This window comes from Bubalus kerabau, chromosome 6 (assembly GCF_029407905.1).
Source record: "Bubalus kerabau isolate K-KA32 ecotype Philippines breed swamp buffalo chromosome 6, PCC_UOA_SB_1v2, whole genome shotgun sequence".
Lineage (NCBI taxonomy): Eukaryota > Metazoa > Chordata > Mammalia > Artiodactyla > Bovidae > Bubalus > Bubalus kerabau.
Genome location: NC_073629.1, coordinates 39,055,118 through 39,071,618, shown reverse-complemented (window position 1 = coordinate 39,071,618; position 16,501 = coordinate 39,055,118). Strand labels below are relative to the sequence as shown.

Sequence of the window (16,501 nt, the reverse complement as noted above, 5' to 3'; positions counted from 1 at the left end):
ATGAGGTGGCCAAAGTATTGGAGTTTCAGCTTCAGCATCAGTCCTTCCAGTGAACACCCAGGATTGGTCTCCTTTAGGATGGACTGGTTGTATCTCCTTGCAGTCCAAGGGACTCACAAGCGTCTTCTCCAACACCACAGTTCAAAAGCATCAATTCTTTGGTGCTCAGCTTTCTTCACAGTCCAACTCTCACATCCATACATGACCACTGGAAAAACCTACCCTAGATGGGCCTTTGTTGGAAAAGTAATATCTCTCCTTTTTAGTATGCTGCCTAGGTTGGTCATAACTTTCCTTCCAAGGAGTAGGTGTCTTCTAATTTCATGGTTGCAGTCACCATCTGCAGTGAGTTTGGAGCCCAAAAAAATAATGTCTGACACTGTTTCCCCATGTATTTTCCAAGAAGTGATGGGACCGGATGCCATGATCTTAGCTTTCTGAATGTTGAGCTTTAAGCCAACTTTTTCACTCTCCTCTTTCACTTTCATCAAGAGGCTTTTTAGTTCCTCTTCCCTTTCTGCCATAAGGTTGGTATCATCTGCATATCTGAGGTTATTGATATTTTGAACCACTAAATTATTTTGCAATAGATGTGGTATTTTTTGACTGATACATTTGAAAGTGACACTGAATACTGAGGTGGAAGCCCTGCAGGGGAGGAAAGGACTGCAGAAATTAGGGAAATCTATTTGGAAGCTGTTGAAATATTCTCAAAAATAAAGTTGTATGGAAAAAAAAATGTTGTCATTGATGAATAAGAAGGGAGTCAGAGACTTCTACGTGTTTGGCCTCATAAATTGAATATTTTGTGGCCATATTCACTGAAGTATTAGTATTTGTAGATTTCCACATTTTATTAAAGGTGACGAGGTTGAAGATGGGAAGCTAAAATGCTGTTCTCGACTATATACGTGTGTATAAAAATAACTGAATTACTTTGCTGCACACTTGAAACATTGTGAATCAGCTATACTTCAATTAAAAATTAGATAAAACATAGGGAGACAAAATAAACTTTGAGATTACAAAGCATTGATGAAAACAGTTTAAATATAACTGATATTTTTGTCATTATGAATGATGAGTAGTACTATGAGGTTTATATTAACTCATACATGATTCTCACAAGATATCTGAGGTAGGTTTTACTGTTGTCTTAATTTACAGATAAGAAATTTTGAGTAACTAGAAAGTGAAGAAGCTGCCTATTTTTGGCATCAAAATAGCATTGACCTTTTAGGTGTCCATAAAACTGCTTATTAATTTGCATATTCACTTTGGAGTAGAGATGATAAGTAACGTATTTGGCAACTTTTTTCACAAAAATTCTGAGAAGGAAACCACTCCAAAAACTCATAGGCTTAATACAGTACTTCTCTATCTTTTGTGAATTAGTGGGTATACTTGGATTCAGCTGATCTATACTGGGCTAGGCTAAGGGGTTCTGCTTTAGAATTAAGTCTGAAGTGGCTCTGATTTTTATTGTAGGCCTGTGAGCTAAATAGGCCTAGTTTACTGTGTCTGATACCAGGAGGTTAATCCAAACATATTCTTATGGCAAATAACAAAGCTGCAAGGGGAGTAAAGCCTAAGCACAGAACTGATGTACCAGCACTTTTATGCCATTGGCATTGATCAAGGGAAGACACATTAGGCAAATCCTAAGCCAAGACATAAAGAGCTGTATTATATAAAATAACAAGGCTATAGCAAGAATGTGAATATTAGAGCTAAAAAAATTGGAGAACAATTAGAGCTGATCATTAAATCTTCATTAAATAACAGTCTATGTTATATTGGAGAAGACTTTTGAGAGTCCCTTGGACAGCAAAGAGATCAAACCAGTCAATCCTAAAGGAAATCAACCCTGAATATTCATTGGAAGGACTGATGCTGAAGCTCAAGCTCCAGTACTTGGGCCACCTGATGCATCTGGAGTGGAGTTTGTTCCTTAGCACATATGTAATTTTTAAGCCATATTATATTATGGGGAAGCAAGAAAGTACAAATGAATAGAAAAGGGGTGTGCAGTGAAGAGTTAATTAAGCAGGCTTAGAATGTTCAAACCCTATACATTACAAAGAACAAGTAGCCCTTGAGCAGAATCTGGGATTTAACCTCTAAGCATTTTTTTTAAATTTTATTTTATTTTTAAACTTCACATAATTGTATTAGTTTTGCCAAACATCAAAATGAATCCGCCCGCCACAGGTATACATGTGTTCCCCATCCTGAACCCTCCTCCCCCCTCCCTCCCTCCCCATACCATCCCTCTGGGTCGTCCCAGTGCACCAGCCCCAAGCATCCAGTATCGTGCATCGAACCTGGGCTGGCAACTCGTTTCATACATGATATTTTACATGTTTCAATGCCATTCTCCCAAATCTTCCCACCCTCGCCCTCTCCCACAGAGTCCATAAGACTGTTCTATACATCAGTGTCTCTTTTGCTGAAATGTCTTGTGTGACAAGAATTTCTTTGGTGTGGAGCTTCATCAACCAGTTTATTCTTATCACTTATGGTAGCCTTGGGTCATGCTGTGTCAGTTTGACCTCTGGAGAAGCTGGAGACTGAGTGACTAAGGTCAGTTACCCCAGCACTTCATGCCTATCAGACTATTCTCCGATAGAAATCCTAGACACCAAGGCTCAGGTGAGCTTCTCCCTGGTAAGCCGTACTCATATATGTTATTATACATGGCTGTGGGGAAAATTAAGCATTACCTGTAGGACTGCACTTAGATAACTGGAATCTTATGCTTGGATTTCACCCTATGTGCCTTTGGTCTTTATTAATCTAAATCTGTATCCTTTTCCTGTAAGAAACCATAATCATGAGTATAACAGTTTTTCTGAGTTGTGTGAATTGTTCTTGTGAATCACTGCATCTGAGAGTGGTCTGGGGAAATCTAATGCATAGGAGCAAGAACAAATTCTGAGAATCCAAAGTTTAGTAGATAAGAATGAAAAGCCAGACAAAAATCGGACATGTTTTTGTTCAGTTGCTCAGTTGTGTCCAACACTTGGAGACCCCATGGACTGTAGCACACCAGGTTTCCCTGTCCTTCACTGTCTCCCGGAGTTTGCTCAAACTCATGTCCATTGAGTTGATGATGCCATCCAACCATTTCATCCTCGAGCCCCCTTCTCCTTCCTTCCTTCAATCTTTCCCAGCATCAGGGTCTTTTCAAACGAGTTAGCTCTTTGCATCTGGTGGCCAAAGCCATCAGTACTTCCAATGAATATCTAGGACTGATTTCCTTTAAGATTGACTGGTTTGGTCTCATTGCAGTCCAAGGGTCCCTCAAAAGTCTTCTCCGGCACCACAATTTGAAAGCATCAATTCCTCGGTGCTCAGCCTCTTCATGGCTCAACTCTGACATCCATACATGACTACTGGGGAAACCATAGCTCTGACTATAGGGACCTTTGTTGGAAAAGTGATGTCTCTGCTTTTTAATATGTTGTATAGGTTTGTGATAGCTTTTCTTTCAGGGAGCAAGTGTCTTTTAATTTCATGGCTGCAGTCACCATCTACAGTGATTTTGGAGCCCCAAAAAATAAAGTCTGTCACTTTTTCCATTGTTTCCCCATCTATTTGCCATGAAGTGATGGGCCTGGATGTCAAGATCTTAGTTTTTTGAATGTTGGCTTTTAAGCCAACTTCTTCAACTTACAGATTGTATAAAAATCTGATAGATTGTATAAAAGCTGCCAGTGAAATTGACAGAAAAACAGAAGTGTGTAGTGTTCTATCCTCCATGGGAATAATCTTTCCCAAGATGAAGGAAAGTGTCACATGGGTCACAGGCTATGAGAGAGAGAGAAAAATGAATTAATTTATTTAAGAAGAGAAAAGCCATTACAGGTGTGAAGAAGAGAATCTCTTCTTTGGAGGGATTAAAAGAGAATTTGGTATGAAAAAAATTAAGAGTAGTGATTATTGACAGTACGTATTGAGTTGCTTATCAAAGGAGCAGAAAAATAGAGTAGTAGCTGAAGTGGAAGATACTCTTACAAGCTTTGTTCTATTTTCTGATGTAATGGTAGCACTAGAATACAGTTCTATGTTGATGACAAAAAACAAAATAGGAAATTGTGTGATATATGAAATAGTGAAATAATTTTTAGAATGAAGTCTGTCATAGGAGGTGTTGAGATTAAGTGAACATACGTAAAATTTGCCTTAGAAAGGAGACAGGGTAGATTAACTGTTTAATAGAAGGAAAGTGAGTATTCTATAAATAAAGGTACTGGTAAGTTTCTGGTTTGAAGATAATACGACTAGATAGTTATTGTACAGTTGCTTCTATTTTAATCAGGAAATAAGTGAAGATGTTATAAAAATATTGAGGTAGGAAAGGTAAATGGAAGTTTAAGTATAGTGAACAAAGTGTAAAATATTCAGTTCAAAGACTAAAAATTAAGTCTATTAAGCAAATTGAAATTAGATTTCAACACATGATCCCTTGAAATGTGTAATCATATATTTAAAATAGAGTCAGTTAATATGGCTTGAATTTATTCCATTTGTGTTCAGTTGCCAGAGTTCAAATTTCATGTTTATAAAAATGAGTTTCGCCAGATGTGGAGATTGTTAAAGTAAATAAGACTTATAACAAAGTTGGGAATAAAGATAAAGTGGTGAAAATAATGATGAACTAAAATATTTAAGAATAAAGTAGGTAGTGAGCTCACAGCAGAGGTAATAAACAGTGAAAATGTAGTATACATGGTTTTAAGTGAAGTGACATTACTTGTAATTAGAAAGTACAGTATATATATTATTGGCATATTTTAGGAGTTTAATTTTTCTTCTAAAAACAAGCAAATGGAATTGAAAAACAGTTATGAAAAGTCTTTGATAATATTAAATAATGTAAAAGTATCTTCATGTAGTGAAATTATGCCACATATACATACTGAATCTGTTTCCAGGTTAACTGTGCAATCACAAGAGAATTACAATAAGCTGCCTTAAAGAAATCATAGTTGTCAGCAACAGCAAACTCCATTTACTGATTAGAAGTGTTTGTTTTTTTAATTAGTAACATCAGATCACAAAACCCTCAAGCCATGGGATGTTAAATTTCTTTTTTTTTTTTTGATGAAATATGCATATGATATATTTGTGCAAATGCTAGAATTCAGATCATGGATTATTTTCCATATATAAAAAATAATAAAATACAGTAATACTGACAGATAAAATAATTCACGTAGGACCTAAATGTTGTTTTTATCACCTAAGTAGTCTCCTTTTCTTGTCATTTCTGTACTGCAAGTCTGGCTAATAACAGTGTGAGCTTTTGCCTCCACAGTTATATTGGTTATTTTTCTAATGGGCTTCCCAGGTGGCCCTAGTTTTAAAGAACCTGCCTGCAAGTGCAGGAGACCTAAGAGACAAGAATTCAATCCCTGGGTTGGAAAGATCCCCTGAAAGAAGGCATAGCAACCCACTTCAGTATTCTTACCTGGAGAATCCCATGGGCAGAGGACCCTCTCAGGCTGTTTTTCTAATACTTTTGTGAAATTTGGATCCTTTAACTCTTTGTTTCAGTGCCAGTACACAGACCCTTGGTTAATTTATTGAAAGTGAAGTCACTCAGTTGTTTCCGACTCTTTTCAACTGTATGGACTGTAGCCTGCCAGGCTCCTCCGCCCATGTCCATGGGATTTTCCAGGCAAAAATACTGGAGTGATTTCCATTACCTTCTCCGGGGGATCTTCCCATCCCAGGGATTGAACTTGAGTCTCCCACATTGCAGGTACACTCTTTATCATCAGAGCCACCAGAGAATCCCAGTTAATTTATTATGTAAATTATAATTACACTCCTGACTAATGCTTTGTTCATGTGCTTAGTTCTTGTTATTGTTGATTTGTGAGGAGGGAGGCAGAGTTTCATTCCATTGCCCTTCTCACATCTTTAATTATTCTCTTCTTATTCATGTAGACAGTTTCTTGCGACCCTGGGCTTGTAGGTAGCTGCTGCTGCTGCTGCTGCTGCTGCGGCTAAGTCGCTTCAGTCGTGTCCGACTCTGTGCGACCCCATAGGCAGCAGCCCACCAAGCTCCGCTATCCCTGGGATTCTCCGGGCAAGAACACTGGAGTGGGTTGCCATTTCCTTCTCCAATGCGTGAAAGTTAAAAGTGAAAGTGAAGTCGCTCAGTCCTATCCAACTGTTAGCGACCCCATGGACTGCAGCCTACCAGGCTCCTCCGTCTGTAGGATTTTCCAGGTAGGAGTACTGGAGTGGGTTGCCATTGCCTTCTCAAGCCCATTATTATAAAGCTAATGATTTTACTTTCACATTATATAACTAATATTCTGCACAATTTAATATTTCGCCATATTAAAATGTTTAAAGTGAATCGAATGTCTTCTACATTCCTTTGTGTCAAATTGCTCAGTGATATGAACAAACTCCAAACAGCTGTCTGCCTCAGATTATGCTGGTGAGTCAGGATCCTTTATCCTCTTTTATTTACCACCCTTTCAGTCAAAATGACTTTATTCACAACTCTATTCCTAGAACCATTTGTCAAATTTCTCCTGTCTAACATTAACAATTAGCCCACATGTATAGACCGGTTTCTGACTTATAAGCTATTGGCATCACAGATAGTTTCTACCATTTAAGAAATATGTAGCTAGCAGAGTTCTCTCAATTGTCCTGGAATAATTCACATGCACCTCATACGAGGTGGATTCCTCTGACATAAAAAAAGCAATCATGACTTTGAGGCGTTCCTCTATTTCAGTTGAGGCTTTTAATGTCGTTCATATGTACTGTTCTCTGGGACTCTGTATTAGTTAATATTTCCATTTAATAATCTCAAGAATAATCTCTGAAGAAAAAGCATAGAAGATCATTTCCAGTATTGCAAAGGAATTGCTTTCAGGAATGCCAGAAAAAAACTAGAACAACTTCTGAGTTTTAAAGACAATGAGAACATATCAATGCCTACATAATTTTTTGACATTCGCTGCCTTGGAAGCACATTTCTTTCTATCCCCAGCTGCATCTACCTAAAAATAGAAATGGAGCAATGCTAATTCAGAAAATAACTTTTTTTTCAATAGTAGGTACACATCTTTGAGTCTAGTTCAGGATACAGTGAACTATATTAAAGCAAACAAGTGAAAATAATATGTGATTACTCTCTTGAGTTTCTACTACAGTTTTTTCACCTTAAAGCAGAGTTTATTTCCCCAATTTTGTATAAAGCTTATTGGAAATTCTTTTATATATAAATTATATACAAAGCCCTTAGGACATCTAGAATATAGTAAGTGATCAATAAGATAGTGGCAGTGACTGTTATTTAGTACTTTTCCCTTTCCTGTTACACATTGAGGAAGAATCAAGATTTGAAGTCAATTTTGTCTAACTCGAAAATCAGAATTTTCTCTCATGTCATATTATCACCAAATATTAAAATAATAGTATATTTAAAATATCTCATATTTCCATTGCTTTAGCAATTGTCATTTTTGGACAAATTGTTATAAATAAATTTAGCAGCACACTATAATGAATCCTCTGAAGGCTCCTAGATTCTTTAATTAGTAGGATTCATTACAGGAGATTGTTCTATCCTGAATAGCTATAGTAAACGCTTTGGTCCCACAATACTTTGTTATGCTTTAGCCCACTTAAATTTCATTATATCAATTCACCAATTTAAATGAACACAAATAATCTTAATGAAATTAGCTTCATCTAGATTCTTCCAGGTAAAAGAATTTGGCAATTAATCATGCCTAAGAATTTTTTCCTTAGATCACCCAGTGTTTGCATATTTGATTAGCTAAAACCTATAACTTTTAACAGAATGAAAATCCATAGTAGTTAGTGACTATTTGAGATAATTTGCATACATTTTAATATATTAACACTTTAAAACTAACATCTAATTTTGCAGAAAGAAGCCTTATAATGTAAATGTTGCAACATTTTTGTGGCAGACTGAATTAATTAGCTCCTGCAAGATTTCCCTAGAGCCTTTTGTTTCACACCTTTCTAAAGGAAGTTATGTGTTTTTTGATTTTTAGTTCCATAGAGATCAGGATAATGCCCGATACTTTCTAATCATTTTTCCAATGTACAAATTACCAGTAGGTGTTGAATTATGAGTTGAATAAATTGTAAGACTGATGCATGTACAGAGAACGTTTAGGTGGATTTTAGAACTCACTATTTTTTTAAAGCTAAAGAAAATTTTCTAATTAGAAAATATTGTGATTTAACCTTTATTATGCAATTTGAGAATGCTTTGTCAAATATCTGATCAAGTTATTTCTGAAGTATCTCCTTCATAAAAAAGGCAGGGTTTGTCATATTTTAGGTTAATCAAATGGAATTGGATTTGTCAAATAGTAGAATTTATTAAATTGTGCCTTCAACATGCTTTTAACAAGAACATTCAGTCTGTCAGTGTAACACATCTACTCTTTTTTCCAACGGGTAAATAATTAAGCACATACTATCTTTTTTTTTTTTCCTTAAGTATATATGATCTTGACACAAACTGACAAAACACAGCCCTCTTCGATCACTAGCTTCCTTATTGGAGGTGTTATCTAATATCTCTAGATTTCAGGGTCCTCCCTTGCAACATGAGAAATAACAGTAGTACTAATCTCATTCCATTATTGTGAGAAATAACTGACCAAAACATGCAATCCCTTTGAACAGAGGTCAGCAAATATTAGCTATTATCAATTTAATGGGATTAAACTTTTATAATGGTCCATATTCAGATATCAAGTGATGTCATATCTATAACATGCAGATTTTATTTTAGCTATTTTGTTTTCAGAATAAACAGTCATGTTTTTAACTTTCATCTATCAGTTCAGTATTATTCTCAGATCTATATCTTCACTATCTTTACCTGTACTGAAATAGTCTTCTTACTTATTTCATTCTGCTTACTTTTGACTCATCAAAGGTAGATACTGGATCTTGTCCACTGCTATCTTCCAGAGCGTAGATTAAGCCTAACGCAGCGTAAATGCTCAATTAATATTTTTGAAATAAATGATTATATGAATATCAGTTCAGTTCAGTTCGGTCGCTCAATCCTGTCTGACTCTTTGTGACCCCGTGAATCGCAGCACGCCAGGCCTCCCTGTTCATCACCAACTCCCGGAGTTCACTCAAACTCATGTCCATCGAGTCAGTGATGCCATCCAGCCATCTCATCCTCTGTCATCCCCTTCTTCTCCTGCCCCCAATCCCTCCCAGCATCAAGGTCTTTTCCAATGAGTCAACTCTTCGCATGAGGTGGCCAAAGTACTGGCGTTTCAGCTTTAGCATCATTTCTTCCAAAGAACACCCAGGACTGATCTCCTTTAGAATGGACTGGTTGGATCTCCTTGCAGTCCAAGGGACTCTCAAGAGTCTTCTCCAACACCACAGTTCAAAAGCACCAATTCTTGGGCGCTCATCCTTCTTCACAGTCCAACTCTCACATCCATACATGACCAGTGGAAAAACCATAGCCTTGACTAGACAGACCTTTGTTGGCAAAGTAATGTCTCTCCTTTTGAATATGCTATCAAGGTTGGTCAGAACTTTCCTTCCAAGGAGTAAGCGTCTTCTAATTTCATGGCTGCAGTCACCATCTTCAGTGTTTCTGGAGCCCAGAAAAATGAAGTCTGACACTGTTTCCACTGTTTCCCCATCTATTTGCCATGAAGTGATGGGACCAGATGCCATGATCTTCATTTTCTGAATGTTGAGCTTAAGGCCAACTTTTTCACTCTCCACTTTCACTTTCATCAAGAGGCTTTTTAGTTCCTCTTCACTTTCTGCCATAAGGGTAGTGTCATCTGCGTATCTGAGGTTAGTGATATTTCTCCCGGCAATCTTGATTCCAGCTTGTGCTTCCTCCAGCCCAGTGTTTCTCATGATGTACTCTGCATATAAGTTAAATAAGCAGGGTGACAATATACAGCCTTGACGTACTCCTTTTCCTATTTGGAACCAGTCTGTTGTTCCATGTCCAGTTCTAACTGTTGCTTCCTGACCTGCATATAGATTTCTCAAGAGGCAGGTCATGTGGTCTGGTATTCCCATCTCTTTCAGAATTTTCCACAGTTTATTCTGATCCACACAGTCAAGGTTTTTCAATTTTTAACATATATAAAGAGAGGCTTCACTGTGTGGTCAGTAACAAAATATATTAAACCAATTGATTATAATTAAAATAATCAATTAAAAATAATTTTATAGAAGATACATGTCCTATTTGCAGATTATATAATATATTATGTTTCAGGAATTCCTGAACAATGAGCTTATTAGAAAGCATTTCCTGAAAACCTGATTCTCCTTTCCTTTATCTCAACTAATATGATAGGGGGTAAGTTGTGTAGATAAAATTAATCATTAGTATTCCTCAAAATGTTACATCAGTTATCCTTAGAATTTCTTGCTGGGAAAGATAGAAAATAAATAAAGATAAGCCTAGAGAACAGTATGTTTTCATGTGTTAAATACCTATAGTATCATGGTTTATACCATGAAATCAGTATATGTTCTTACAGTAAAAATTACCTCTTAACATTTACATACATGATTTTTAAAATCATTTTTAAATAACTATGCAGTTAGAGCCATTTAAAAATTATGTTATGAATAAATCTGTCAAAAATTTGTTTATTCAGTCAATTAAGCATTATGACATTCTATTCTAAGTACTAGTCTAAGGTGAAGACAGAATTAAATAATTGCATTGTTTAGATTGCATTATGTTAAAAAGGCATTTTTAACATAATCCTGACTAAATATATGAATTCAATAAATTTTCAGCCTGGTATAGAAAAGTGTATGATGCTATATTTGTAAATTAAATATACCATGGCTCATCATTTCTATGTGTTAATTAAATTTTCTCATAATTAGCAGGTAAAATAGGAAAATACCATCTTAAAAGGTTTTGTCAATATTGTTACTAAGTGTAATACATATATACTCATTAACTCTTTATTATATTTTTATGACTATATTCATTGCTTAATAGAAAACTAAACTAAACTCCTACAGGCCAACACCTGCTGTCTAAGGAAATTAATTTATATAAACATAATCAATATCATAAATTAAATTTTAATTAAAAGGTCAATGGTAAGCCAACACACAAGCATTTTAAATCATTTCAGTGTGAGAAAGGTAGGTTGTGTTTCTTTGTCTGTTAAAAATAAAATAAGGAAAAACTGCACGTAAAAGGAAAGACCCTAAATAAATAATGCTTATACGTAAGATGGGTGCTTTGCTATTATGTGTCCCCCAGTGTCACTGGTATAAAATACACTTCACTAGTTATCCTTATTTCAGTTTATTCATTTTCCAATCTATCATCTACAAAATCAATGGGCTCATCTTTAAGAACACACTTCCCTGCTTACACATTTTGGATAGCTCACTCATCATCATGAGGAATATAATCGAAGCTCTTGAATCTGTAATATAAATATTTTTCTCTCCTGCTTTAACTCTACAATTCCCTGTTATAGTTGTGATAAGAATATTTTAACTCCTCTCATATATCAAGGTCTGAAGCCCTTTCATGCCTGTGTTCTGTTCTGACAGTCTCTTCTTTCTTTCATGCTCTCTGATTTGGACCGAGGCTCACGGGCTTCACTCACCCAGCGGAGCTAGAATTTTTAAGGGAAGCCTCACGCTGCTACGTCAGCTTTACACAGAAGTCTGCACTGCTTAGCTCATGCTTCAGCTGTCTCTTTACTTGTCTGTCTTAATGGATTATGAATCCCTCAAGATCAGGGCAAAAGGCTTATTCATACTTATAGCTGGCTTCCTTAGCACAGTCCTGAACACACACAGTTTATACTTCCCCAAGTTTCTATTTGCACAAAATTGGGAAAATGTTTACCTCTTTTAAGCTTTTCTTTGCCTAAAGATGAAGTTAAAGTTATTTTCCTCCGCAAGATGATCAAGGGAAATTACATTTTGGGAAATTTAACTTTGTTATGTAAAATTAACCACTCCTTCCTTCTTGAAACATATAATAAGAGTTGAATAAATATAATCTATTATAATTTTACTTAACATTCACTGTATAATAGCTATTGTTATACTGTTGTTGAGCAATAATGAATGATGATAATATTATATAAATTAAAAGTAAAAAGGAATAAGCTCTTCCCAGGTGGCTCAGTGGTGAAGAATCTGCCTGCCAAGCAGAAAACACAGTTTGCTCCCTGGGTTGGGAAAATCCCCTGGAGAAGGAAGTGGCAACCCATTCCAGTATTCTTGCTTGGGAAATCCCATGGACAGAGGAACCTGGTGGGCTATAACCCATAGTGTCATGAAAAGAGTCAGCCATGACTTAGCTATTAAACCCCCTCCCCCCCCCACACACACAGGAATAATATCTTTCAGGTGAAAAATGCAACTCCACGAGTCAATTCTTCACTAATTAGAGAGGAAAGGAGAAGAGACATTTTAGAGGTTTTACAGGACAATCTTTCCAAATGTAATACATGCTCCCACACAAACCTTCACTGTTTCTACTGCAGGGCAGTAGGAAGTGAGTCCTACAGTACTCACTCTTTCTTTTGCAGGGCATCTTATCCTCCAGATGTCTGCATGGCTCAGAGATCTTTGCTTTTTCGAATCTCTACTCAAATAACTGCCCTTGAGAGGTGATTCATTTAAAATAAATATCTTTCCCATTTCTCACCATCTCTGTACTTTTCTTTTTTTTTTCCTTTATACCACAATTATCAGCTAATATTGATTTTTATGTATTGTGTCTATCTCAGACTGAAGTGAAATGAAAGTTGCTCAGTTTAGTTTAGTTCAGTTGCTCAGTCCTGTCCAATTCTTTGCAACCCCATGAATCGCAGCATGACAGGCCTCCCTGTCAATCACCAACTCCCGGAGTTCACTCAGACTCACGTCCATCAAGTAAGTGATGCCATCCAGCCATCTCATCCTCTGTCGTCCCCTTCTCCTCCTGCCCCCAACCCCTCCCAGCTTCAGAGTTTTTTCCATTGAGTCAAGTCTTCTCATGAGGTGGCCAAAGTCCTAGAGTTTCAGCTTTAGCATCATTTCTTCCACAGAAATCCCAGGGCTGATCTCCTTCAGAATGGACTGGTTAGATCTCCTAGCAGTCCAAGAGACTCTCAAGAGTCTTCTCCAACACCACAGTTCAAAAGCATCAATTCTTTAGCACTCAGCTTTCTTCACAGACCACCTCTCACATCCATAATGATCACTGGAAAAACCATAGCTTTGACTAGACGGAACTTTGTTGGCAAAGTAATGTCTCTGCTTTTGAATATGCTATCTAGGTTGGTCATAACTTTCCTTCCAAGGAGTAAGTGTCTTTTAATTTCATGGCTGCAGTCACCATCTGCAGTGATTTTGGAGCCCCCAAAAATAAAGTCTGACACTGTTTCCACTCTTTCCCTGTGTATTTCCTATGAAGTGATGTGACCAGATGCCATGATCTTTGTTTTCTAAATGTTGAGCTTTAAGCAAACTTTTTTACTCTCCACTTTCACTTTCATCAAGAGGCTTTTTAGTTCCTCTTCACTTTCTGCCATAAGTGTGGTGTCATCTGCATATCGGAGGTTAGTGATATTTCTCCTGCAATCCTGATTCCAGCTTGTGCTTTTTCCAGCCCAGCGTTTCTCATGATGTACTCTGCATATAAGTTAAATAAGCAGGGTGACAATATACAGCCTTGACGTACTCCTTTTCCTATTTGGAACCAGTCTGTTGTTCCATGTCCAGTTCTAACTGTTGCTTCCTGACCTGCATATAGATTTCTCAAGAGGGAGGTCATGTGGTCTGGTATTCCCATCTCTTTCAGAATTTTCCACAGTTTATTGTGATCCACACAGTCAAAGGCTTTGGCATAGTCAATAAAGCAGAAATAGAAGTTTTTCTGAAACTCGCTTGCTTTTTCAATGATCCAGCAGATGTTGGCAATTTGATCTCTCGTTCCTCTGCCTTTTCTAAAACCAGCTTGAACATCAGGAAGTTCATGGTTCATGTATTGCTGAAGCCTGGCTTGGAGAATTTTGAGCATTATTTTACTAGCGTGTGAGATGAGTGCAACTGTGTGGTAGTTTGAGCATTCTTGGGCATTGCCTTTCTTTGGGATTGGGATGCAAACTGACCTTTTCCAGTCTTGTGTCCACTGCTGAGTTTTCCAAATTTGCTGGCATATTGAGTGCAGCACTTTCACAGCATCATCTTTCAGGATTTGAAATAGCTCAACTGGAATTCCATCACCTCCACCAGCTTTGTTTATAGTGATGCTTTCTAAGGCCCACTTGACTTCACATTCCAGGATGTCTGGCTCTAGGTCAGTGATCACACCATCGTGATTATCTTGGGCATGAAGATCCTTTTTGTTCTGTTATTCTGCGTATCTGTCCACCTCTTCTTAATATCTTCTGCTTCTGTTAAGTCCATACCATTTCTCTCCTTAATCGAGCCCATTTTTGCATGAAATGTTCCCTTGGTATCTCTAATTTTCTTGAAGAAATCTCTCGTCTTTCCTATTCTGTTGTTTTCCTCTATTTCTTTGCATTGATTGCTGAGGAAGGCTTTCTTATCTCTCCTTACTATTCTTTGGAACTCTGCATTCAGATGCTTATATCTTTCCTTTTCTCCTTTGCTTTTCGCTTCTCTTCTTTTCACAGCTCTTTGTAAGGCCTCCCCAGACAGTCATTTTACTTTTTTGCCTTTCTTTTCCATGCGGATGGTCTTGATCCCTGTCTCCTGTACAATGTCAGGAACCTCCATCCATAGTTCATCAGGCACTCTATCTATCAGATCTCGTCCCTTAAATCTATTTCTCACTTCCACTAGACCATTCAGGTATGACCTAAATCATAAGGGATTTGATTTAGGTCATACTGAATGGCCTAGTGGTTTTCCCTACTTTCTTCAATTTAAGTCTCAATTTGGTAATAAGCAGTTCATGATCTGAGCCACAGTCAGCTCCCGGTCTTGTTTTTGCTGACTGTATAGAGCTTCTCCATCTTTGGCTGCAAAGAATATAATCAGTCTGATTTTGGTGTTGACCATCTGGTGATATCCATGTGTAGAGTCTTTTCTTGTGTTGTTGGAGAGGGTGTTTGGTATGACCAGTGCATTTTCTTGGCAAAACTCTCTTAGTCTTTGCCCTGCTGCATTCCGTATTCCAAGGCCAAATTGCCTGTTACCCCAGGTGTTTCTTGACTTCCTACTTTTGCATTCCAGTCCCCTAAAATGAAAAGGACATCTTTTTTGGGTGTTAGTTCTAAAAGGTCTTTTAGGTCTTCATAGAACTCTTCAACTTCAGCTTCTTCAGCGTTATTGTTCGGGGCATGGACTTGGATTACTGTGATAATGAATGGTTTGCCTTGGAAACGAACAGAGATCATTCTGTAGTTTTTGAGATTGCATCCAAGTATTGCATTTCGGACTCTTTTGTTGACAGTGATGGCTACTCCATTTCTTCTAAGGGATTCCTGCCCACAGTAGTCGATATAATGGTCATCTGAGTTAAATTTACCCATTCCAGTCCATTTTTGTTCGCTGATTCCTAGAATGTCGAGGTTCACTCTTGCCATCTCCTGTTTGACCACTTCCAGTTTGCCTTGGTTCATGGACCTGACATTCCAGGTTCCTACGCAATATTGCTCTTTACAGCATCAGAACTTGCTTCTATCGCCAGTCACATCCACAGCTCGGTATTGTTTTGGCTTTGGCTCCATCCCTTCATTCTTTCTGGAGTTATTTCTCCACTGATCTCCAGTAGCATATTGGGCACCTACCAATCTGGGGAGTTCCTCTTTCAGTATTCTATCATTTTTCCTTCTCATACTTTTCATGGGGTTCTCAAGGCAAGAATACTGAAGTGGTTTACCATTCCCTTCTCCAGTGGACCACATTCTGTCAGACCTCTCCACCATGCCCGCGTGTCTTGGGTTGCCCCATGGGCATGGCTTAGTTTCATTGAGTTAGACAAGGCTGTGGTCCTAGTGTGATTAGATTGACTAGTTTTCTGTGAGTATGGTTTCAGTGTGTCTGCCCTCTGATGCCCTCTTGCAACATCAACCGTCTTACTTGGGTTTCTCTTACCTTGGATGTGGGGTATATCTTCACATCTGCTCCAGCAAAGCGCAGCCACTGCTCCTTACCTTGGACGAGGGATATCTTCTCACCACCGCCCCTCCTGACCTTGAATGTGGAATAGCTCCTCTAGGCCCTTCTGCGCTGCACAGCCACCGCTCCTTGGACATGGGGTTGCCCCTCCTGGCCGCCACCTCTGGCCTAGGATGTGGGGTAGCTCCTCTTGGCTTCTCCTGCGCTGTCACAGCCTGGCACTCTTGGCCACCGCCCCTGACCTTGGACACGGGGTAGCTCCTCTCTGCTGCCGCCCCTGACCTCGGACGTGGGGTAGCTCCTCTTAGCTGCTCCTGTGCTGTCGCAGCCTGGCACTCTAGGCCGCTGCCCCTGACCTTGACGT

The 16,501-nt window shown here is 38.1% G+C and overlaps 1 long non-coding RNA gene across 1 annotated transcript in view; it reads left to right on the top strand.

Moving 5' to 3' along the window:
• The first annotated feature begins 6,046 nt into the window (after positions 1-6,046).
• The window catches only part of LOC129655043 (uncharacterized), a 51,282-nt gene continuing 40,827 nt past the window's right edge, over positions 6,047-16,501 (top strand). Inside the window, exon 1 of the long non-coding RNA XR_008715723.1 lies at positions 6,047-6,240. This is a non-coding gene — a long non-coding RNA (uncharacterized LOC129655043). The remainder of the gene's footprint in view (positions 6,241-16,501) is intronic.